The sequence below is a fragment of the Rhinopithecus bieti genome, unplaced genomic scaffold (genome assembly GCF_001698545.2).
Source record: "Rhinopithecus bieti isolate Rb0 unplaced genomic scaffold, ASM169854v2 scaffold_48197, whole genome shotgun sequence".
In the NCBI taxonomy this organism is placed as follows: domain Eukaryota; kingdom Metazoa; phylum Chordata; class Mammalia; order Primates; family Cercopithecidae; genus Rhinopithecus; species Rhinopithecus bieti.
In genome coordinates, this window is record NW_016819410.1 from 1,383,968 (window position 1) to 1,411,066 (window position 27,099).

The 27,099-nt window shown below is 39.1% G+C and overlaps 3 pseudogenes; 1 reads left to right on the forward strand and 2 right to left on the reverse strand.

Moving 5' to 3' along the window:
* Positions 1-545: 545 nt before the first annotated feature.
* LOC108519739 (inositol monophosphatase 1-like) lies at positions 546-23,404 on the reverse strand (annotated as a pseudogene).
* Positions 9,086-10,178, reverse strand: LOC108519733 (magnesium transporter NIPA2-like; annotated as a pseudogene).
* Positions 20,042-20,450, forward strand: LOC108519738 (40S ribosomal protein S26-like; annotated as a pseudogene).
* Positions 23,405-27,099: the final 3,695 nt, after the last annotated feature.

The following is a 27,099-nucleotide window of genomic DNA, read 5'->3' on the forward strand; positions in this document are numbered from 1 at the left end:
ATCATGAAAAATACAGCAAAAGTACAGAATGGTGAGCTCATTATGTATCTACTCTATATAATAACTAGGAATCGATGACTTCAAAATATTCATTCTTACGATGTTTAATTTTGGTTGCCAACTGACAGGCATGGTGCTAGGTGTTATATGAACACTGAATAAAACAAAAAAGGTCCTCTTCAAAGAAAAAACCTTGATCTAGGAAGTACTCAATATATCCTTACAAATTTAAATATGGCTTTTGAAACCAAACAATTTTTTTCCAAATAGGTAACTTTCTAAGCAAGTGTCTAGGCATACATGTATATAGCAAGTCAAAATTTCAGACCATTGATACTCAGAAATGCAAAATTGCTAACTATTTCAGTTGATGTTATACTTATTTCATCAATTGTACTTTTTGTGTATTTTTCCTAAAGCTCTCACATGCCATTTTTTTAAACAATGAAGTAAACATTGTCTATTCTTGCAAACCTAGTCATAGTAAAATATGAAACAAGTTCAAAATTTTTAATCTCGACAAAGACAATTGAAACCAAGCATATCATACATCTGAAACCCATATCCATCAGTGAGTTAGCAAATCTGGGGAAAAGCAACTGTGATTGACTATGAGGCTGCTGTAATTAATCTTCATCATCTCGTTGAAAAGGTACTACCTGAATTTCTTTGGCTTTCCTTTCTGCTAATGCTGTACATTTTGCAGCAATTATTCTTCATGACATTAAATCGAATGGTCCACCTAAAACAAATCAAGTATGGTAAATAGTTATATCTGTTACAAAAATAATTTACATCAAACAAGTACAGCAATGTGCACTATGGTCAATCATGACATTTTAATACTTTCAGTTTTCTTTTAAATCTACTATACTGTCACATAACTACAATGTTTAAGCTTTGGCAATACATAGCTGAGTTTCTAAGTATATGTTTTTTAAAATACCACTTGTTTGGTCTTTACTGGCAAAGTTGACGGGGGAGAGAGGGAGTCTCAAGTCATGATAGTCTGAAAAAATGTCGTCTATTCTCTATTTCTTTGTGTGTATGCGTGTGTGTATGCATTCTTATTACCTCTTTACTGTTTAAGAATCTATGGACAGAAAATGTGACTCCAATTAATTTTCATACCACTGTCCTTCCCATTTCCTTATTCCTTTGTTGCCTTTCTCTCAGATCACTGGTGAATCCTTTGAACCCAGCTTCACTCTTCACTTCAGAAATTTCACCATCAGCTCAAAGCAAATATTTAACTTCTCTAGTCCCAACACAGAAGGTGATGGTGGAGGACTGAAGTCCATCATCAACTATCACAGTGGTCAGCATTCAAAGAACTCTGAATACAAGCCTCAGACTCAGTGACTTTCTAGGCTTTCTCTACAGCCTTTCAGGAGTTCCTATTACTCACATTTGAAAAGGCTTAGCCATTCATCACTATCAGTCCCACATTGACATTAGTTCTCATCCTTGCCTCTATCTCCTAATGTTTGTTTTAATTTTGCACAAAATTATATAGCCTGTTTGTCTTAAAAGCCAAGCTATCATATGTATCAAACTTTTTTTTAACCCCACATACAGAGGAAAGCCCAAGAGATGTAAAGAGAAAAATGATCCATTATCTCATAATTTTACCAGTAACATCCATTAGCACACCACCAACTTCAGTAACAATAATGGCAGCTCCTGCAATATCCCAGCAGTGAATTCCCATTTCATAAAATGCTTCTGCTCCCCACTTGCCACAATGCACATTAGTAGCTGCTGTTCCAACACTCCGGATCCTAAAAAATAGTATTCAAAAATGGCAGATTGAAAATATAACCTGTCAAATAAGGTATTCCTCCTAACTTCAGTTTGAATGTTGATTGAGATAAGTTGAACCAATCTAGAGAATAAATGTAAAAAAAGATGGTATTTAATTTTAAAATAAAAATACATAAAATCCAGTTATCGTGATGTACTATATAAATCCAAAAATGAATACTCACAAAGCAATAACTTAATAAGATAAACATGAAAACAATAATTTTGCAGAAAAAAGCCCTAAAAATAATGCTATAATTCTACTATAACAGCATGCAAATATATTCATATTCATATTTTTCTAAACCCAAGGTAACTACAGCTTATTTTACACAGATACACACACACACACATACACACACAAACACAATGAACAATAATCTCTAGGGAGCATAAAGTATCATGACATTGATCATTTCCTACTGGATGTGCATCATATCTAGACCTACGGGGATTGCAACCTACCTGGGTTCTGCATAAACCTAGGCATCTCTTGAACGATTACTACAGGTTTTTCCTCTCATAGCACCTCTTCCTTGAAAATACAGCAAGGTAAGATGAATATGTAAGATATAAGTAAGAATAAGTAAGATACTACTTGATAGCAATTATAGTAATAACTTATTCAGTAAAGAATCATCAATAAATTTTAAAATTAATGGGTAAAATTTTGATATTTTCAGTATCAAAGTATCTCTCCACAAGATATATAATAAGTACAGTGAGAAAAAATAGCATTTTTACAATGGTCTACCATTACCAAGTAATCAAAGTTAATATCACCCATAATAGGACAGAAAGATACCATGTGCCTCCTGATATGACGCACTGAGAAGGACAGAACATTACTTCTGTAACATTCCTGCCAAAAAAGCATAATCCAAATACAATCATAAAGAAACTAGACAAATTCAAATCAAGAGCCAGACTACAAAATAATTGGCCTATACTTTTGAAAAATGTCAAGGTCATAAAAGATAAGGACCAAGCAAGTTCTAAATTAAAGAGTTTCCTTTAATTAAACTGAGTTTCCTCAGTTTCGATGCAAAATGAGAACTAAATGCAATGTATGAGTCTGGATTGGACCTTGGGTTAAAATTTTTTTCAAAATTTGAATGAAGTCTTTATATTTGTTTATGTATCAATGTTAATTTCCTGACTTTTATAATTGTACTGTGGCTGTATGAGACAATGTTCCTTTTTATTAAAGAAATACACACTGAAATGTGTTTTTAGAAGAAAAAGGTCATTATGTCTGCAAGTTAATTGCAAATGGTTTTTAGTCAAATTCCTTTTGTGACTGTTTAAAGCTCTGGAAATAAAGCAGTGGGTTCTATTTACCAAGATCTTTCCAAGTTTATTTTTTTTTAAAGTAATGATAAATTGATTACAAATATGGTATTTATTTTGTATCTATAAAAAATATTGCACCTAAGTACATCCTTCATCTCAAAGCAATTTTTTTAAAAAAGGATTATAATGACATAATATCTTTGATTTGGAATGTTTTCTGCCTATGTTTTGCTGCACATCAAATTTAAGAAAGAACTAGTGGGTACAATAAATTTCCAAGATGCTTGTTTCCCAAATGAATGAAATCAAACTAGCTTTCGCGGCATTTTTTCAGTTATAAAGAAAGATGTCTTTCTCCCCTTTTCATATAAGATATGTGATAGTTGATATCTCATATTACAGAAAGCAAAGACCAAGATCTTTTATAAGTAATCCCTTAGTATTCTATTCAGAGAGAATCCTAGGTTAGCAGAACAACAGTGATAGCAACTAGTGGTGCTTCCATCACTTCTAATGAACGTCATGGGATCTCAGGCAAGGAGTCTTGTAGTCAGCTAGAGCATACTTTTTGTGAGCAAATATTACCAAAGAGATTACTTATACTACAAGGTAATTAAGGCTATGGTATAGATTCTACACTGTGCCTTCTGAATCCTATCTTAGTCTGATCCTCCTATACAGCTAACAAGGTATATCATAAAAAACACTGGGGTCACAAAGAGTTGAGTTTATTCCATCCTCAGCTGCCTAAAAATCATGCCCTAATCTGGGCCAGGCATAGTGGCTTATATCTGCAATCCCAGCACTTTGGGAGGCCAAGGAGGGTTGATCACCTGAGGTCAGGAGTTTGAGACCAGCCTAGCCAACATGGTGAAACCTTGTCTCTACTAAAAACACAAAATTAGCCCGGTGTGGTGGCACATGCCTGTAATCCCAGCTACTTGGGAGGCTGAGGCTGGAGAATTGCTTGAACTCAGGAGGTGGAGGTTGCAGTGAGCCGAGATCACGCCACTGCACTCCAGCCTGAGCAACAAGAGTGAAACTCCATCACAAAAACCAAAAAAACTAATTTGGACCAAGTTTCTTCTTTGAGTTTTAGCTTTCTTGTCATCAAATAGGGATACCAATTTACCTCAGATCACTGTTACAATAACTACAAACAATATTTGTAAAACACCAAAAGAGTGACTGGTATATAAAAGATCCATAATAAAAAGTAGCTATGTTTATGATAAAATTATTCTCAAACAATGATGCCAGAAAATATATACCAGGTACATTTCATCTAATTACATTTTGAAAAATTAAAGGAAATTGAGCCACAGTAATTGGTGTCTCAAAAATGTTTGCCCCTAGTTAGGAACCTATTAGACTGTTTCTGCTTGTTTAAAGCATTCATTCAGATTATGACATCCTTTAGTTTCATTGTTTTGTATAAGTAACTCTGAAGTCACGTTGCTAAACTAAAGAAGCAGCTGAATGCAAAAGATCTTAAATCAATTTCAGAACTTCTCCTTGGTAATATTTCCCTGGTTATATTTCTGAAAAGAAATCTTGAAGTAAAAATTAGTTTTTACTTTATCCAACAGCAAAATTAAAGGTTAAAGTTGTAAACCTCTTGCAGCTCTTTTATGACTAACATAACCATTTTATAGCCTGTGATTACAGTCCTTGCTTCAGGACAGCACAGTGTAGCAGCAAGTTTATTGCCCTTCTCTCAAGGGCATCATTCTGGGAGGTTCTGTAGCTATTTGACAGAAGCTCTCTCTTTTACTTTACTCATTACTATGTAGAACAAAAATGTATAGTAACAAATTAGTTTGTACGTGGTCAAACTATATTTTTAAGGTCTCGACTCCTAAGAGAAGTCCAATATTGGAGAAAGAGAAATGATCTGGGAGCCAGGATTCTAGTCATATTTCCACTCAGCTCTTTGATCTAAGGCAACCACATCACCTCTCTGAACCTCAGTTGACTCACCTACAAAATAAGGCTGGATTATTAGATGATCTTTGATCAGGTCTAAGACTCCTATAACTCAGTGATGATATTTTCAAAAGGAAAAAAGGTAGAAACAGTAGGCAGTAAAATACGTTATTCAAAACTTACAGATTTTGTTGAATAACAACAAAATTTATGATTTTTAATGCAAACAACTATAATAAAGGCCAGCAATTATATTTAATATAGCATAACTATATTAAAGTTAAAGACCTCAAAACTTTAGCTTGTCTTGAAAATGTAAACATAAGGATAGATGTTTGCTTTTAATTTCTTCATTTATGAAAATGATTACAGAAGGACTCTGAGGTTTAGAGAGGAATAGTGGCCTGCTGATTTTGAAACTCCCCATTACCCACCTGAAAAATAAAATGAAATAAAGTCAACAAGGAGGACAAATAAAACCCATAAGACCTATTCCTTCAGCATTTCTAGGAATCAGAAAATACAAATCTCAAACTACCTGTAAGCAGAAGAAAGAGCAAACAAACAAATTAATTCTAATGGAGCATTCCTAGCCTGTGGACACACAGAGTGGAGGAGAAGAGGCAGAAAAGACTTTGTGAGGGAGAGCAGGGAGGAGCTGAGGACCCACAGGGAACACAGAAAAAAACACCCTCAGAAAAGAGTATAAGTGAGACAATAAATACAAAAACACTGAACACAGATCAGCACTTGGTAATTCACAGTCCAGCTACCTCGGGGAAACTGTGATTCTGGAGGAGAATCAGATCAGACAGAAGAGGTGGTACCTCTTGGAGACCAAGAAGTCAAGGAAAAGTTGGAACTAAGAGTGAAAAATTAAGGATCCTGCAGAAATCAATGATAAGCAAGACAAGCCAACCCTGCCTACCACAACCACTCAACAGATATTATAAAGGAAACTGCACAGAAGGGCAGAACTGACAAAATACAGAGCTCTGAACCAAGGAGCCCCAATAACCAAATGAATCAAAATAGAAAAAAGTAGAACACATCCACACAAACCTACTGCAGAACATCAGACACTGCTAATAAAAATGGTTGTCTTTTTGTTCTGAAGTTTCTCAAAAAAACCAACATTGTGAACAGTGAGAACACATGGACACAGGGAGGGGAATATCACACACTGGGGCCTGTTGGGGACTGGGGAGTAAGGGGAGGGACAGCATTAGAATTATGGTACCAATCCCATTTCTATAAATAAATGCTTCATTTCTAAAGGAAAAAATATTATTTTAAGATGTTAAATGATCTAGAACTTTAGGTGGAAAATGAAAAGAGCTTACCCATGGATAGGAATGCAAAAAAGCTTTTCCATATTGGAAATAATAATTCTTACAATTTCTCGGTCACCAAGAGTGATTTGGTAATATCTAAAAGGAAATGTTTTAAATAATCACTAGATTTTAATAATTGGAATTCTTAAAAAATGACACTTTTATTCAGAAGAAAATATAACATTTTTATCTCTCTTCCTAGTTTTATCAAGTTAATTTCTAAGCTTTTACATATTAAAACTGATAAAGTTATTATTTCCAAGTCAGCTTTTTATAAGCATCAAAAAGAGTTCAGCTCCTTAGACCATTCCCCAAAAGGTACAGAATATAACCAATTTGCCTGCAGGCATGATATGTGTAGTGAGAAACGAGCAAATATCTTAAGCACAAAAAAGTAGAAGTTACAAACTAAATTCAATAGGGAATTTATATACAGATTTGAAAGAAAACAGAAGTTGAAATTACATGGTAGCTCTTCTTCAACTTCCATTTACAAAGCTGGCAAATTATCCAAGGCTTTACATTTTCCTCTGAAACATCCTGACTAAAACTCAGGACACACTTGACACCCCACACTTCACCACCTCCCATCCAACAAGATGTATGTTCACCAGGTGTGTTTGTCCTGAGCATTTTTGTAACTGTTGTACTACTTTTTAAAATTAAGTTCCAGAGTACATGTGCGGGATGTGAAGGTTTTTTACATAGGTAAACGTGTGCCGTGGTAGTTTGCTGCACCTATCAACCCATCATCTAGGTATTAAGCCCAGCATGCATTAGCTACTTTTCTTGGTGCTCTCCCACCGCCCCCAAGTCAGCCCCCACCCCTGGACAGGCCCCAGTGTGTATCTCCCTCCCTGTGTCCATGCATTCTCATTGTTCAGCTCCCATGTCTAAGTGAAAACATGAAATGTTTGGTTTTCTGTTCCTGCGTTAGTTTGCTGAGGATAATGGCTTCCAACTCCAACCATGTCCCTGCAAAGGGCATGATCTTATTCCTTTTTATGGTTGCATAGTATTCCATAGTGTATATGTACCACATTTTCTTTATCTAGTCTATCACTGATGGCCATTTGGGTTGATTCCATGTCTCTGCTATTGTGAATAGTGTTGCAGTGAACATACGTGGGCATGTATCTTTGTAACGGAATAATTTATATTCCTTTGTGTCTATATCCAGTAATGGGATTGCTGGGTCAATGGTATTTCTGGTTCTAGATCTTTGAGGAATTGCCACACTGTCTTCCACAATGGTTGAACTAATTTACATTCCCACAAACAATGTAAAAGTGTTCCTATTTCTCCACAACCTTGCCAGCATCTGTTAATTTGACTTTTTAATAATTGCCATTCTGACTGGTGTAAGATGGTAGCTCGTTGTGGTTTTGATTTGCATTCTTTAATGATTAGTGATGTTGAGATTGCTTTCACATGTTTTTTGGCGTCATGAATGTCTTCTTTTGAGAAGTGTCTATTCATGTCCTTTGCCCACTTTTTCACGGGGCTGTGTTTTTTCTTGTAAATTTAAGTTCCTTGCAGATGCTGAATATTAGACCTTTGTCAATGGATAGATTGCAAATGTTTCTCTCATTCTGTAGGTTGCCTGTTCTCTCTGATGATGGTTTCTTTTGCTGTGCAGCAGCTCTTTAGTTTAATTAGATTCCATTTGTCAATTTTTGCTTTTGGTGCAATTGCTTTTGGTGATTTTGTCATGAAATCTTTGCCTGTGCCTATGTCCTGAGTAGTATCGCCTAGATTTTCTTCTAGGTTTTTTATAGTTTTGGGTTTAGCCCATCTGGAGTTAATTTTTGTATCAGGTGTAAGGGGTCCAGTTTCAATTTTCTGCATATGGCTAGCCAGGTCTCCCAGCACCTTTTACTAAATAGGGAATCCTTTCCCCATTGCTTGTTTTTGACAGATTTGTATGTATGTATATATATGTATTTTGTTATAATAGATAAGGTAAATCACAGGATAATTTTGGGATAATTTTGTTCTTTATTAAAATAAAAAAGCCTATATGGTTAGGAATTAGTGAAGTGGGGATGACAAATAAATGTACATTTCAGACTTTCATCACCAATGAAAAAAATAAAGCATTTTATAGACTTAAAACTGTCATTTTAAGGAATTTTAGATTTTGCAGAAGGATTCAAAATGTAAAATATCTCTACAATAATACAATGTGAATAGAAATTAGTCATGCACTGAGTGCATTTTAGTGAGCTACCATCATTTAAATATCAGAGAAGTAGGTCCAGGCACAGTGGCTCATGCCTGTGAACCCAACACTTTGGGAGGCCAGGGTGGGCAGATAACAAGGTCAGGAGATCGAGACCATCCTGGCTAACATAGTGAAACCCCATCTCTACTAAATATACAAAAAATTAGCCGGGCATGGTGGCACGTGTCTGTAGTCCCAGCTACTCGGGCGGCTGAGCAGGAGAATCGTTTGAACTCTGGAGGCGGAGCTTGCAGTGAGCCCAGATCTTTCCACTGCACTCCAACCTGGGCTTCAGAGCGAGACTCTGTCTCCAAAATAAATAAATAAATAAATAAATAAATAAATAAATAAATAAATAAGAAAAGTAATTTCTTAGTTCAAATTAGTGAAACCTTTAAGAGGATGTCTTTAAAGATCATTGAGAACAGTGCTTTTTCAGACATATTCTGATATTCAAATTCACTTTATAACAGAATTATAGATTAACCTTTTAATTACATCTTTGTTAAAAAGCCGTCAGAATTCCATTTCTTCAGGAGATATTTTCACCAGTGTGTTGTTTGATTCCACAGGTTAAACTTTTGCTTTCTTCATTATTATTAAGAACTTCTCACATATTAGAGAGATTGCCATTCATCGCTTTTATTTTTTTGTCTTTTTGAAGAGACACGGGCAGACTTGCTAGACTAAAGCTGACACCTTTAAAAGCATGCAACAAGAATATCTCCATGATTATTGTAAAGCCACTCAAAAGTACCAATGACATCATCAATGGGCATATCTTGCCACTCCTTAAAAACAACAGCTGAACAAGTTTAAAAACTGATGTTATAAAGAATATGTAATACATTGGAGTCACGATGGAAGTGTTAAACATATCCAGGGCCCAATTTAGGTAATTAATCTATGTGTTCACACAGACAATGAGGCTTAGCAGCAGAATACAGGCCAGGGGATGTGGCAGCGCAGGCTTTCCAGCAAACAGCTCTCTGATAGCACTGCCTAGGGTCTAAACCTAGGAGACTGAAAATGTGCCAATTATGGAGCAGATTGTTACATACACAAGATCGTTGTCCATGGTGGGGACCCACCAGGAAGATTCTTATCATGGCCATAATGACCACAAGAGTTGCAAAGACCACAAAACCTGGATCACCTACCTTGTGAGGTATTTTATTTAGTTTCAATATCCTCTTCTTTTGGAGGATGAGTGATCATAACTGTAGATCCTCAAATACTTAGCAAACATCCAAATTTCCCATAAGGATTAAATCTTTCATTTAGAAAGAATGAAGAAAGAATGGCACTTACTAGGAGGCTGAGAGCTCCTAGTGGAGTCACCAGCGTGGCCAGTGCAAACCCATATGCCGCTAAGTTGGCCACCTCGCCAGCTTCCATTGACAGCAGTCTGGCCTACCACAACCATTCTTTAGGATATGCATGGCCACCTTGACCTGCTGTCATAGAATCTTTTCTGGCAAGTCGTAGAAAGCCTTTTTTTCCCCACCCCAAATGAAACTTCCTCCAGTGAAAATGCTGGAGCTCATAGCTAATCCCAGACCAATATAAAAGTCATATTTTCCACACCCTTGGCTCATTTAACAAAATGTTCCTGTGAATCACGTTGATCACACAACAGAGAAACTGCCAGTACTGGAGGCAGAACGATGCAATTTTCAAATAGTTTGAAAATAGGACATCAGTGTGAATGTCATTAAAGAAATGAGTTGCTTTGCCATCTCAGACCTGGTGTCACTCCGCTCTCACTCTGTCTAACTGAAGGACAATAACAGCTAGGAGAGTGCATAAGTTTAATTTAGTCTCTTATGGAAAAAAAAAAAAAAAAAGGCTGGAGGAGGTTAGATACGATTTACTCTCTTTTTCTCATAAATACTACCCTTTAGTCCCATTTCAAGTTTTAAACCCTAGCAGAGTAGCTCCAGCCTGAAAGGAAGGAGTGGCGACCTCACCCCAGTCTTCAGGCCAGCCTCCCAGCTTCCCTTCCGCGATCTGGCCCTGGGTACCATGGCTCACACCCGCACACCCGCACAGAGACCGGCCCGTCCTGGGCAGGCCATCCCAATAGGAAGTGCGAGCATTCCTGGCGGCATCCTTGTGCAGCTTCCTCCATGCAGGGGTGCCAAGGAGAATCTGCCCCAGGACCTCCGGCCCCGCCTCCTTCAGTTCTAAGATGCGTATTTTTTCACGTTAACATCTCAAAAACTAGATTGCCTTATCCAATCTTTGGGGCCTTAGAATTCAATGAAAAGAAAATGACCTAAAAATCTGCTCTCAAATTAAGTGATTGAGGAGAAAAATTAAAGTCTAGGAAGATTCTGAACTCAAATTCCTTTGCAAGTATCTTTAAGTTCTTGCTGCACTTAAAAGAATCTCAAAGTGCAATCTGAAAATGTGCAATTTGAAAAATGTTGGATGTAGTTTATGGAAGAAAGGTAACTCAAAACTTCAATCGGTTGTCAGAAAGAAGAAAAAAAACCACTTTTTATCTGTGGAATGTCAGCCCCTTTAAATTATCAGGCCCAGAGAGGCATTTAAAGTATACCAGCAGTCAGTCTCACTCCCCATTGAGCTAAATAATTGCCTCTTGAAGTCACTTGCTATGCAGGCTGTAGACTAACTGATGCCAAGTAACCATAAATGCCATATGTGCTATAGTGCAACAATGTATAGTCAATCAGTAATTAATGTGATACTGGTAAACCAAAGAGAATTCCTGAAAAACATTAGAAATTACCTCTTCTTCTGATTCATCCTTTTTTCTTTAAAACTTGAGCCTCTCTTTAGTTCTCCGGAGCACTCTTCAAGACAATCTGGAAGTGTATCCTGGGCTGCAGACCTCAACTTTGGCCTGAATAAACTCTCTACATTAATTTTGCCTGAGCTTTCTCCTTTTAGGTCGACAGCTGTCACAGAGGAAGAAGACTTCAAATGCCAATCATCCAGTTCATATAAAATGTATGTGTATCATTTTAAGTGATTCCAGCTTTAATTGACTTTTTTTCCCCCAAATTACTTTCCAGTAATTTGTCACAATGGCATCAGATCAGAGGAATTCCATAAGGAATTTTAGCTACAACGGATAACACATAAACCATGAACTCAAACGAGGGTAGGAAGCCAGTCTTAATCATCTTCCTATCTCCATCACCAAACCTAGTGCTGAGCCTGAAGTGTTTGCTCAATTACATTTGCTTTCCCTATTTCCACTCCACATTCAAAACTGAAATAACAGAACGAAGAGAAAATAAACACAGTTTATGAAACACTTAACAACTGGGGAATTCCATAGGTAAACATTAAAAGAACAATAAAATATGAGTACACAATATCAATTGCACTAAAACTTGGAGAATAAACCTACCTTCTTGTTGTGAAACCTGTAGTTTTTGACCATTACAAAACACACCTTTTCCTTTCCTGGTAGTGTACATCTTATCTTTCACACAACTGTACACAACTCCAAATTCTATCTGCAGAAGAAAAACAAGTTTCCTTTACCAAACCTGAGTATTTTTCACCATTAAGTCAATGAATTGTTCTAGGACAGTAACAAGAAAATATCACACACTACTAATAATAGATTGAAATGGCTATACTGTAGGATGCTTTCCAGCCTAATCAGAGAAAAAGGTAATCAGATCTGGAATCCTTCTTATTCTCATCTTATCTATGTGCAGACTTAATAGCACTCACCTTACCTTTCTCCCTCCTGCTCCAGAAGAAGACAGAGCTTTTCTATTTTCTACCCTCTCTTATATTCTCTGAAATAATAATAATTCTCTGCTCCATTAACTGATACCTCTTCTCTTGGATTTTTCTTTTCATACCTTCTCACCAAGTTTCTCCCTCCCTTACAAAAGCTTCAAAATGTTATTCCCTCCTTTTCCCTTTACTGCCAGTGAGTAGTCTACACTTTGCATCTCCTGTGCTCCTTTTAATACATTACAGTTTGGCTTCTGCCCTGATCACTTATTCTTCTGAAAGTCCCGCAGAGAAAATCAATGAACTTTCCTGACCAAATGTATTGTCTGAAGAATTGGAGACTGCTGGCCATCATCAACCCTTATTTAATACTTAATTCAGTACCTCCATGTTTCCAGAATTACTCTTTCAGTTCTACCTTACTCACCAATCCATCTCAGAGTCACTATTTTAGAACCTTCTTCTCTGCCTCAGCCTTAAAAGTTAGGTACCTCAGGCTTTTCTTCCTTCTTCCATTGCTTCCATTTCCCTTGTAGCTCTCTATATTCATACAGATTGGCCTTTCCAGTCCACAAATTCAACTTCTTAATAATTTTGCTCCCATCAACCCCATAATCATAGATAAAAACACATACAGCTGGGCACAGTGACTCACATCTGTAATCCCAGCACTTTGGGAGGCCCAGGCAGGTGGATCACGAGGTCAGGAGATCGAGACCATCCTGGCTAACATGGTGAAACCCCGTCTCTACTAAAAATACAAAAAATTAGCCGGGTGTGGTGGCAGCGCCTGTAGTCCCAGCTACTCGGGAGGCTGAGGCAGGAGAATGGCATGAACCCAGGAGGCGGAGCTTGCAGTGAGCCAAAACCATGCCACTGCACTCCAGCCTGGGTGACAGCAAGACTCCGTCTCAAAATAATAATAATAATAATAATAATAATAATAATAATAATAATAAAACATACACTTTGGAACCTAGTCTTACAGAATCTCTATCAAGGAGGTCAAAATCATTCATTACCTGATCACCTCCCATTGCTTCCCCATAAATCTCCTCCTTCAAATTGAATCTTAAAAACACTTCCCCCATCCTGGCTAACACGGTGAAACCCTGTCTCTACTAAAAAAATACAAAAAACTAGCCAGGCGTGGTGGCGGGCGCCTGTAGTCCCAGCTACTCAGGAGGCTGAGGCAGGAGAATGGCGTAAACCCGGGAGGCGGAGCTTGCAGTGAGCTGAGATCACGCCACTGCCCCCCAGCCTGGGTGACAGNAATAAAAAAACATACACTTTGGAACCTAGTCTTACAGAATCTCTATCAAGGAGGTCAAAATCATTCATTACCTGATCACCTCCCATTGCTTCCCCATAAATCTCCTCCTTCAAATTGAATCTTAAAACACTTCCCCATCCTGGCTAACACGGTGAAACCCTGTCTCTACTAAAAAAATACAAAAAACTAGCCAGGCGTGGTGGCGGGCGCCTGTAGTCCCAGCTACTCAGGAGGCTGAGGCAGGAGAATGGCGTAAACCCGGGAGGCGGAGCTTGCAGTGAGCTGAGATCACGCCACTGCACCCCAGCCTGGGTGACAGAGCGAGACTCCGTCTCAAAAAAAAAAAAACACTTCCCAATTTTGGCATTTCCTTGGCTATTCTCACTGCCTCTACTTAGTTCAGAATCACCCACGCCCCAGTATAATCTCTACATTGCTAGAATTATCTGTCACTTTCCACTTCAAAACCTCTTCTGTTTCCCAACTACCTAGAAACAAAAAACTAAATTTGTCACATAGACTGGCCACTGTGCCTTACAGTAAGACCAAACTAACCTCTGCCTGGCCACTTCCAGTGCTTCCCTCTCCATGAACATCTCACTGTTCCCCACACACATCATGGTCTTCGACTTCTCCAAGCTGTTCTTCGTATTAAAATGCTTTCCTTTTTTCTTTTCCTTTTCTCCCCCCATCTGGCAAAGCCCTAATTTTCTAAGGATCAACTCACATGACCAACTTCTAAGACCCCTTCTGTTATAAAGATTTTCCCAACCCACTTTTGGCAGAATCGGTGACATCCTGTGTTCCTACCGTATTTTTTGTCATGGTTCCACCACATATCATCTTTACCTGTTCACACATCCAGCTCTGTGCTGAGCTGTGAGTTCAGTGGCAGGGCCAGCACACAGCCCAGGGCTGATTATAGACTGAATGCTCACTCATCTCCTTTTGGACGTTCTCAAGATTAATACAACCCTAGGGCTAAGCTTCCATTTGTACTAGTTTGTGTTTTATTTTCAGAAATTTCTTTAAAGTTTTTGTGTACAGGTTGATCAAACATATCAAAAATTCCCTAATGACAGGGATGTAAGATAGTAGCAAATATATTCACTGTTTAACCAAACAAACAGCCAAACAGCAAGGAAATGCAATAGCTATGGATTTTACTCTACTGGGCTTTCGACACAAGTATTCAATAATGTGTCAATCCCACAATACACTTGCTATTTTCACACCATGCATTGGCCCTTGCTAATTCTTGGTCTTTAAAGGGCTCTTTTCACTGATACCTATTAAAGCATTCCAAGCTTAAATCCCAATTTTTCCATGTAGCATTTTAGATCACACACAAACCCTACCCCATTTCACTCTCTCGCACATATAATGGTGGCTAAATACTGAACTTTCAGTTACTTGTGTGCATTTTCTCCTTACGACCCCTGATTCTCAGAAAACATTACATTTTCTTCAATGGAAGTGTATTGTGAACATTTTAACAGTCCTGTAGCTTATACTCAAAATAATGCAGTTCTATGAATTGAAAAAAAGACATCTGAATTTATTATGAAGATACATTTACTCTTTCCCAGAAAATGAAAGCAAGGCATTTAATCAACTATACATTTAAAACAACATAACTTCTTATTTACAACAAAGCCAATCGAAACAGCTACAAAAGGAAATCTTAAAAAAAGACAAAACATAAATTTAACAAGATAAAACTTATTGTTAATATAGTTACTAAAATTAATCTTTTCGTAGTATAAGTACTCATAAATTTTTTTCTATAAACAGTCTTATCCCTCCTCCCCACAATATGCAGAACAGTGTGTATTGTATACAGCTCCTTGTGTAAATAGGAGGGAAGGGGACATACATACGTACATGTATTCACACAAGATGCTCCTACAGGCATGAAACACCTCTGAAAGGATTCATAAGAAACGGATAGCAATGGTCACCTGAGAGATGGGTCCTGAGAAACTGGGGACAGAAGTGGCAAGGGTACCTTCTACTGTATGCCATTTCCTATCTTTTGAATATCGAATGCCATAATCTAATGACTATATGAAAATATCTTTTCAAAAAATAAAAGTGAATTTTAAGAAAATTAAAGTGAATTGTTAGAAAGAAAATAGTCTGTTTTCATCATTTTTCCTGCAGCCTGGAGCCTTGGTAGACACAGGTACTGCATTGTACAGAATTGCTGTTACTTGTCTCTATTCCAACACCAAACCTGTAACTTTACATCTGAAAAGTAGACTATTCACCATTATTTTTATTGTTGCATGACAGTTAAAACAAATAGTTTGAAATTTCTGACCCACGAGAGAGTCAAGATCAAGGCAAAATAGGGTCAACATAACTACTACAAATAAAACCCTCTAAATATATGAGCTTTTATTTTAACAAAAATAGGATCGAACTATACACACTGTATCATACAATCTTCTACTCTTACATTACACCATAAGCATCTTTCCACATTTAAAAGATACAACACTATCACATATACAAAGTCTATAAAATTTTATAGATTTTAATGATTCTGTACATAGTACAGACATGTACAACTACATGGCAACTTCAAAAGTAACATTGATGGGCCAGGGGTGGTGCCCAAGACTATAATCCCAGCACTTTGGGAGGCCAAGGTGGGAGGATTGCTTTTGAGGCCAGGAGTTTGAGACCAGCCTGGGCAACATAGTGAGACCCCATCTCTACAAAAGTAAATAAATAAATAAATAAATAAATAAATAAACAAACTAACTTGGTGTGGTGGCTTGCACCCGTAGTCCCAGCTGCTTGGGAGGCTGAGGTGGGAGCATACTTTGAGCCCAGAAGTTCGAGGCTGCAGTGAGCCATGATCTTGCCACTGCACTCCAGCCTGGGTGACAGAGTGTGACCTTGTCTTAAAAAAATAAAAAGGAAAGAAAAAAGTAACATCTATGTGGAATCCCACCACAGTTGGCTACTCATTTTAACTCAACATGCACAATGCCATCAGGCTTTCTTCTAGTGATATAATATACTTAAACTCTGTGCCAGGCATTATACTAAGTTCTAAGATAAATGTACCACTCATAGAGTCCCATCATTAAACAATTCTATTAGGTGACATTAATATGGTCTTTTTTAAAACTGAGGCTTAAAAAGATTAACTTGCCCAAAGTCACAAAGTCAATTAAAAAACACCAGAATTCAAGCCTAAGCCTGTTGAACCTAACACCCCTCCAATTTTTGACCCTGTTTTCTCTTCTGGACTGAACTCATTCTATATTGACAGCACTCCAATAGTGACCTCATTAGTTTCTTTGTCGATCTCAAAGAAGCAAGGTTGTTTGCTTCAATTTTTATATGGCTCCAAGAGTGAGAAAAGAATGGTGACCAGGGCATGCTACTCCACATAAAAAGATCACACCATTAATATTTATTCACCTCCATATCCGATGAGAAGTCTGCATAATACAATTTGCTCTATTCACTTTAGGTACCCTTTCTTAGAATAAAGATGCATAAACAAAGTATGCGATTCTCTAAAATGTATATGTTCCTGCACAGAGTACTCTAAAGGGCTATCCAGGTAATATACAAAGAACAATTATATTAAACTATTTAAAACATATCTATGTACAAAGTTAGTTGTTCCATCAATAGGGTCAATGATCCATGTGGGGTTGTCAGTTAAAACACTTTTTCCCCGGCTGCCACAGATTCCTCACCAATGAAACTAAAAGCAAGAAAGACGCACTCCTATTAACAATGTCCAAACCATGATATTTCCCTAGCTGCACAGTCTTGTATAAAATATAAAAGTCTGCACCCTACTTTTCTATTGTTGCTTCCTTGTCCCTATAAAGACTGCTAACAGTGGGGGGGGAGCTTTATTTTATTGTACTGAGAGAAAGTCATGAGAAAAATTACAGAATTCAAAATTTTAAAATGTGGCTGGGCATGGTGGCTCACGCCTGTAATCCCAGCACTTTGGGAGGCCAAGGTGGGTGGATCGCCTGAGGTCAGGAGTTCGAGACCAACCTGACCAATATGGTGAAACCCCTCTCTACTGAAAATACAAAAATTAGCTGGGCGTGGTAGTCCCAGCTACTCAGGAGGCTGAGTCAGGACAATTGGTTGAATCCGTGAGGTGGAGGTTGCAGTGAGCCGAGATCACACCATTACACTCCAGCTTGGGTGACAGAGCAAGACTCTGTCCCCCCCTAAAAAATTATAAAATGTAATACCAGAGTAAGTAATGGCACACGCATGTTCATGTGTGTGCACACACACACCAGACAAGCATTTTTTGGAGATGAGAAATCATTAAGGAAATGCCATGATTTAAAAAATGGGTCCAGACACTCTCTAATACTCCCATCAAGAGGCAGAGCCTAATACCCCTTATCCTGAGTGTCAGTTACACTTGGTAACTTGTTTCTAACTGAATCTTATGGAAATCTCATAAATGATACTAGAGTTCACTGGTTTTCTTCTTTCCTATTTTCTTTTCTATTTATTTTCTTTCATTTAAAACTGAACTGTCTTAAACTACTATCATCATCTCCATTTATCTCTTTTCTCTTAGCTATAAATCTTTTTATTCTGAAGAAATATACTTAGCCACGGCTTTAAACATTTTTTCTTCTCAACGGCTAAACACACCAGGAATGGCCAATGACATGACTAGGAAGAAGTCCAGAATCACAGCGCTAACAGTTTAGCATGATAATGTTTCTGTTAAATTTCTGTGCCTGTAAAAGAGCCCAAATTTCAGGATTTTCTCTCAGACTTTCTAGAGCTACTGCCACTCTACCATATAAAGAAGTTTACGATACAGAGAATGAAATTGAACTTTTAAATCATGCCAACAGCAGACGTTTGTCATGTTAGCTTCCCAGCACCCAACCATTCATTCCTTTTGCTATGAAGGAATCCAAATATTCCTCTTTCCTACTCCCTGTCAGCTTGAGCATATGCAAAGCACCTAAGCTCAGAAACCGCATATCCCTGCCCAGAATTTGTAATCTTAAACTAACGAGGTAAAGATAAAAGGTTAGTTAGAAAGTATTCAAACCATCAGAGTCAGGAGTGAGGGTACCAGTGGCTGCCTCAGCCATAGCTCCTGTGTCCCCTCAGATACTCCTCCTCCCTCCCATGGTTCTGGCCCAAGGAGCCCACACCCACAACATAAATCCCTTTTCAGCTTAAGCTAACTGAAGTCAATTTCTGTGTCTAAAATCAAAATGCTTGCCTAGTATAAGTGACTCCAACTTAGATTTCATTTTGTCATTTGAAATAGAAATAAGAAATACCTGTGAGAGGGATACTTTTCCTTTATGGAAGAGATAAATATTTTTTCAACTTTTTGGTCTGTAGCAGTTACCAAATCAACTGGAGAACTTTTCAGGATAACATTCACTTCATTTTTAAGAGCATCACGAACCACCTAAAAGGGTTTTGGCAGGCAAAAAAAAAAAAAGCATAAGTAATTTTAAATCAAACAAAAAGATAAAACACAAATATGGTTTAAAACATTCAATCTGACTTTAAATAACATTCCTTAAAGATATTCTTGGCTGGGTGCAGTGGCTCATGCCTGTAATCCCAGCACTTTGGGAGGCCAAGGCAGGCAGATCACCTGAGGTCTGGAATTTAAGGCCAGCCTGACCAGCATGGAGAAACCCCATCTCTACTAAAAATACAAAATTATCCAGGCATGGTGCCTGTAATCCCAGCTACTCGGGAGGCTGAGGCAGGAGAATCACTTGAACCTGGGAGACGGAGGTTGCAGTGAGCCAAGGTCATGCCATTGCACTCCAGCCTGGGCAACAAGAGTGAAACTCCGTCTAAAAAAAAAAAAAAAAAAAAAAACAGATATTCTTAAGAATTTCTCATAAAAATGTTTATAACATAAGGCTTCAATAATTATGACCTTTTAGGTACGGAATTATATAATCTAACATCCTATTTTAACTGCACAACTGTCATCACAAGACGTTTAATGATATAAAATTGAAGTACTCACTGTAAAGTGTTTAGTAAAAGGAAAACAAATGCAGACTGAACAAAATACATGTTTTATTTAATAAGGCAACCACACACTTCACACCCGTCACATTATGGCTGACAAAGTTTTAATTCATACCTCTTCAGCTTGTCTTGCTGGGGTTACTGCCTAATCCATGCCTTCCTGCCAAGGATCAGCCATCGTCCGAAAATATTTACCACATGTCAGCACAAAGTAGTTAGAATTCTCTAAAAGTCTTAATTATAGAATAGTTTTTTCACACACACAAAATCTTAATTAGCAACAGACTTTCATTTCGTATTTACCCTCTGCCCTATTCCAGAGTTCAATTTTTTTTTCCAAGATTTACTCCTAGACCAATTAAAGAAAACTTTCTACCTGGATTACTTCACTACTAATGCAGAAATATTTTTAAAAATTTCTATTAAATTGTCTCCAAATGTGTTCATACCATAACACGTTAAAAAACAAAACACAATCTCCGGTGCATTCCTCCAAGATGACAAAGAAAAGAGGGAACAATGGTTGTACCAAAAAAGGGCTCCAGCCACGTGCAGCCTATTCCCGGCACAAACTGTGCCCGATGCATGCCCAAGGACAAGGCCATTAAGAAATTTATCATTCGGGACATAGTGGAGGCCGCAGCAGTCAGGGACATTTCTGAAGCGAGCGTCTTCGAAGCCTATGTGCTTTCCCGAACAATATGTGAAGCTACGTTACTGTGTGAGTTGTGCAATTCACAGCAAAGTAGTCAGGAATTGATCTCGTGAAGCCCGCAAGGATCGAACACCCCCACCCTGATTTAGACCTGCGGGTGCTGCCCCACAGCCCCCACCAAAGCCCATGTAAGGAGCTGAGTCCTTAAAGACTGAAGACGGACTATTCTCTGGAGAAAAATCAAATAAAAAATGTACTTAATATTGCATGTTAAGTGTATCTGTGCCAGATAGGGTGGGTGTTAGACCAAGTGAGAAGTGACACACAGTATTTTCATGAGAAAGAAAGCTTATTCATGTAAATTAAACCTTAACTGTTTGTGGTCATATCCCTGGCCTCGCAATTTGCATAGCTGGGTGAAATCAAGGGAGTTTAGGCAAAAAAAAAAAAAAAGAAAAGAAAAAAAAAATCAACAAAACACTGGTTTAGGAAATAGAGAAAAAGGACACAAGAAACATTTTAATAGATAGCTAAATGTCTGGGTGAAGGATAAAGTGAAGATAAAAGAAAGAACACTGGGAATACTGAAATAAAAGAAGCTTTGAAAGGAAGGAGCAAAAGGCACATGTACTAACTAAATGCCAGCCAGGCAGGTGCTCTACATAGGAGATGTATTTTTTAATAAGATTATAAAGATCAAGAATTTAAGGCTTAGAGATGAGAACTTCTGTACCCAAGATGATAGAGAAAAATAACACAGGAAGAATTTGAACTGAATTTAAATCCCATTGTTCTTTCTATTATGACATTCTGAGGAAAGAAAATTCTGGGACCAAAAGAATAATAAAAAAGAAAAAAATGAAATGTATTTCTCTGAGATTAGAGAGGAGAAAAAACAACAACATATATTTGTGCTCTGAAGTGACCAACTTTCCACTGACTTCCGAAGACTAGAATAACTGGTCAATGGCTTGACCACGCTCTAAAGACTGTATCTAGCACAGTGAAGCTTTTTAAGCTGTCAGATTCCAAAAATGTGGCCTCAATATAAAGCAACCCTAGTTTTGTCTCCTTTGCAATTGCGAATAGCTAACACAGAGTTGCATCTTGAAGATACTCAGAAATCCCTATCTTTGGATTATTATTTATAGGAAAAGAGACAGGAGAGGAAAGGAGGGCAAAGAACCAATACAGTGAGTTTCTTCTGCCTGTTGCTTTTTCTTCCTGATAAAGGAATTAAAAAAAAAAATTAAAAGGAGGCCACTCTCTGAGTTATATGAGTAACTCCTTAGAGATCTTCAAGAATTGTTGGTGACAGATTGAGAATCCATCTCAAAAAAAAAAAAAAAATTGTTACCAAACTTTTTTTCATTCTGACACCCATTCTGCTCCACTAGTCTTAACAGAACTAGACGTTTTCAAGCTGCACCCGCTTTCCTGCCAGAAATGACTCAAGCCACTCACACCTCCACCTTCTAACAGCACTAATGTCACTCCGACCAATTCTTCAGGGCCCATTTCAAAAGCTACCGTCTCTTCTAGGGATTCTCCACCCAGAAGTGACTATGTGTTTCACCCTTCAAGAGATGTTTGCTGAATACCTATTATGCGCTGTACACTGCACCATGGGGAGGAAAACCAGGTCCCATTCACACTTACTCTCTAGGAGGGGACTCAGATACTAATCAAAAATGCACAGACCACATGCAAAATCACAACTGTAATAATAAAGGCTAAGGAGGACAAGTGCAATGAGAAGCATCTAACGGGAGCTTTCACCTGGACTTAGGCATCAGCTCAGGTTTCCCTGAAGACAAGATTAAACTAAGGTGAGAAGAACAAGTGAACACGCATGAACTCACTCAACTGCAGGATGCCTGGTACATGAAGACTAACTGAAGGACCTAAGTGTGACAGCTCAGAGGTCAAGAGAATCAGGAGGGATAAAGCTGGGGAGGTAGTAGGGTTCATCCCTTACAGGGCCTCAGGGATAAGAATTTGATGGGAGACACTTGAGGAATCACTTCACTGTGGCTACTGGACAGGCAGAAAGTGGGTATGGGTAGACAGTTAAACTATTTACATTCAGGATGCAGTAGTGTGGAGGATAATTGGCTGATAATTGGCTGAAACCTGGGGAGGGAAGTTTTGCTGGTGGTGAAGCTAAGGGAGTCAAGAGATACCTGTTTGGGAAGATAAAACTGGGGAGATTCAGTAACAGACTGGTTATGGAGTATGAGGGCGAGGCAGAGTACAAGGATGCCCAAATTTTCCAGTCTGGCATGTGAATGCGTAACAGTCACATCCGCTGAACAGGGAGTAACAAAAAAAGAGTCAAGTTTGGGATGTGGGAAAGAGGTTGGAAAATTAAGAGTTCAATTAGCAGAGATATGAGGCCTTCGTGAAATCAAAAGAAGATGTCAATTATGCAGCTGAAGAGACGGATCCTGAGCTCAGAAGAGAGGTTTGACCTGCAGATATAAACATGTAAGTTACTTGAGTAGACAGCAACTGAGGGCCTGAGTCTGGACTTCATTGGATAAGCATGATTGATAGATAATTGTGTAGGAATATCATCCCACAAAATCAGCATGATCTAACAGTAATAGACCGGGGAAACCCACTGAGGCCTGTCTGTTCAGATTCTTCTCGGTTCCCCTTTGCAACATTCCTTCCTCCTGGGTATGGAGCAGGGCCCCTTCCGAAATGGGAATCTTATGACTTACAATCAGACAAGATAGGCCAGAGAATTTATTTATAGCCAGCTACAAGACAGAAAGTTAGGGGAAGATCCCTACCTTGGGGAGAAAAAGCAGCAGATGAAAGGAGGGCAGAAGAAGGTCAAAGAGAGAAATTCATTTTTCTGGGGGCTGCGGTGCCCCACATTATAACACAAGACTGTAACAAGGGCTTATGGGAGTTATGAGCCAGTAATGGTTGGTGAAAACATATATGTATTATGTGTATACACATATGTAATACATTTATTCTGATATACACATATATATTATATCACAAGTACATTTCTTGATGTAAAGGGGCCGTATTTACTCACTTTTATTTTCCCAAATCCATAAACACCTGAACTGTTTCCTGCTGTTTCTGTCCTGGTCACACCCTTCCCAGAATGGGAGCCAGGCCATCTTCCTCTCGCCACCTGTCCCCAGCAGTACGACTGGCACTGCCCCATCTCTTAGGGTGCCTACCTGTAAGTGATCTCTCTGCCATCTGTTGGCCACCTGTCCCTAGCAGTGCGACTGGCGCTGCCAGTCATCCGGGCGCTGCCCCACCACTTACAGTGACTACCTGAGCCTGGGATGCACCAAGTTTTTCTCAACTTTTCACAGTAGGGAAAACGAAAACAGGCAATGATTCCACAGAAGCTGCCATAGGGGTTAAGTGCGGTGTCTGCGAACCGCTATCCCAACGTCAGGACTGTTTCTGGTCACCCCAGGGCAGTTCCAGATAACGTGGCAGGCAGGGGTCACCCAAATGCAGCCTCGGCCCCAGGGACTGACCGCGCACCGCAGACCGCGCTCTCCCCGGCCCCTGCAGAGGGAAGCACCAGCCGAACCCGGAGAGGGTGGCCAGTGGGGCGGGGAAAACAGGGGTCTCACTTCGAGGCGAAGGGCGTCCTGCTAGCTGAGTGCCCGGTGCTATCCGGCCTCAGTGCTTTGGGAGGCAGAGGGGCTGCCCGGGACCAAAAGGTCCCGGCTTCGTAAGCCCGTCAATGAGGGGGCGTGGTTGCTTTGCTGGGCCCCGCCCCGAGCTGTGCCCTGAGAGGCTCTGCGAGGCCTGTCCCGGGTCTTCACCAGCACAGGAGACTCAGATCTGGCCTTTTCTTTCTCAGTTCTGGTTCTTCTAACTTCTTTTCTTCTGCTTGCCCTTTCTTCTCTAAATCTTTTAAAAATTCGATTCCTCTTTCTTTTTCTCTTTTCTTCTTTACTCTTCCATTCACGCACCTTTTCCCATTTTCTTTCTTTACACTTTCTCTCATTTTTCCATAGTAACATTTTGACAAAACACAAATTGGAGATATAACTTCGGTTGAGCAGCTTTTATTTGCCAAAGCAATACCTGGTAAACTTATAGTACTTAAAAAAAAAAAAAAAAAAAAAAAAAAAAAAAAAAATCAGTAGCCAGAACTAACTGCCCTTTTCCTCAATGATGTATTTAGATACCAGCTATCGAGGACTTACTATGCTTTCAGCAATTGTTTTTATATGCATTATTTTTGTTAAATATTGCCTGAGGTACGTAAAATTACCTTCATCATACAGATGAAGAAACTGAGGCTCAGAGAAGGTAAATGATTTGTCCTCACACAGGTCACCAGTCACACAGCAAAAGCAGAGCAATGAAACACACTGACTCCAAAGTGTTGGGGCTCAGAAAACGACACCCCAAAATGAAGCCCTCAGAAGCAGCCTCACAGAAAAAAAGTTATTTGACCCCTCTTGCCTCCTGTGTCTGGCCCCACATTCTCCCTCAAGGCTTGCCTTAGAAACTGGAATTCTTCTTCCCCAAGGCAGGTCCTAGGAACCCAAAATATTATTCTAATCCCCGCAACTTTTGTGTAAAACAGACCACAAAGAAATTATCCAACCCACTTTTTCTGATTGTAGGTCTCAAGACCGCCATTCCAGAGAGGGTCTTGCCCAATGCACAGAAGGAAGGAATGCACCGGGGAGAGGCCAAATAAAATCTGAACAGACAGGCTTTGCTGGGTTTCCCCACTCAGTCTATTAGCATTATATTATATACTTTTGGTCCAATCCTGTTTCTGCGCAGCTGGGTATATTTTGCTTGAACCTAAACATAAAAATGGACTGTTCCCCTGTGTCTTGGGTCTTCATTCTGAAGGCTCCCATGTCACTTAAAACTATGATCAAATAAATTTGTATCCTTCTCTCCAATTAATCTTTCTTTTGTCAGTTGATTTTCAGCAAACATTCAGAGAACAAAGGGGACATTTTCCCTTTGGTCCTACAAAAGTCTGCACACAGCAAATGTACGTCACAAGGAGGTTGCATTATATGAGGTACAAGGACTAGTTTATGGTCCTTAAAATGTTTCCTCTTCTTGAAGGGGCAGCATCATGGTACATACATCATTATCATGCAAAAACTGTTGCACAGATATACGATGTCCCAGCCACAGCAGGACCAGAAAAGTGAGCTATTTGGCTCCTTGCTTAGGAAGTGATTGTTTCTCTGCATTTAATCAAAGAACAAGATGTCACAATCATGTTGCCAATGAAACACTTCCCAGAGATGAACGATGTGAACTGTGGACCCAATTCCCACACCCCACAAAGAGCAAGAAACTTGTCTTAATTGTCTAAAGAATGATGCCTTAGGTATCTGGTTTGGATATCTCTATTTGCCTATTAAATGATTTTTTTTTTTTAAAGACAAGCCTTCAGAAACTAGCTATTTCGTTCTTCATTGTCAATCATCTTAAAAATCTTGCCAACTGTATGATGACAAGTGTTAATTCATAACTAAATAAAATTTTCCAGGCTTTTGCAGAAATGTCATCCATCATCTTTTAACCTTTTTAAATGAATGTGGTCCCACTGATTTGGCAAAGCTGCTAAAATCAGTATAACCAATTTGAAGCAAGAGAGATTAAATATCACCTATCTTATTCTTTCGAATGATAACATTTCAAGCTACCTTTGTCAGGTGAGCAAGAAGCCTAGTTTTTTTTCTAGAGACCTTAGCATCTGCCTCACAATTGTTCTCAGGTAACCTAGATTTTTTTCAGTTCAAAGAGGCCATTCTGCTTCCAAATGCCTACTGAAAGTGAAATGCGGCCGGGCGCGGTGGCTCAAGCCTGTAATCCCAGCATTTTGGGAGGCCAAGACAGGCGGATCACGAGGTCAGGAGATCGAGACCATCCTGGCTAATACGGTGAAACCCCGTCTCTACTAAAAAATACAAAAAACTAGCTGGATGAGGTGGCGGGTGCCTGTAGTCCCAGCTACTCGGGAGGCTGAGGCAGGAGAATGGCGTGAACCCAGGAGGCAGAGCTTGCAGTGAGCTGAGATCCTGCCACTGCACTCCAGCCTGGGCGACAGAGCGAGACTCCGTCTCAAAAAAAAATAAAAAAATAAAAAATAAAAGAAAGTGAAATGCAAAATCTGCTGGTACACAGGGAAGTCTCAGTGTTCAGATTCGATTGTGGCAAAGCTGCAAACTGCTCTCACAAATCCAAGGGATCTTTGGTCCAATGTTGTGAAAGTAGTTCAGAAAGCTGCAGAGACCTCAGTACAGGATGCATTACCCCTGAGTTCCCAAAGGGGCAATGTTTAAAACTCTGGTCCCATCTGCAGCCACTGTTTCTAACCCTAAGAACATCAGCTGTGCCCAGGTGTCATCAGGGGCAGGGACCAGCACGTACTCTGCTTCCTGGTATGATATCCAGCTCCTCACTCTTCCAACCTTCCTTAAGGGAAGTTCCCTCTTGGAGGCTTTTGGTATCCTTTCTTGTCAGCTGACTCCCATCTATGAGAGAGGTTGTAATTACGCTGAACCTCAGAAGGAAAGAGAAGTGAGATTCAATGCCCCTGACACCTCCCCACACAGCTGAGTGTACACAAGAGAGTTCTAGGGAAGGGTGGCCTTTGTGAAGCCACAAGAAGGTCTGTAATCCTTTCCCAAAGGCAAGGATGACAGTGCTTACTTGCCCTGTATTTGCATAATAAAGAGGGTCCACCACAGAAATAAGTGGGCAATTTCCCTCCCCAGAAATCATGGGCATCTTGCCAACTGCACTTAGTTTTTGGAGTTGACTTCTTTTAAATGATCTCTCTCTTCATTAAAACAAGTTTTAGTTT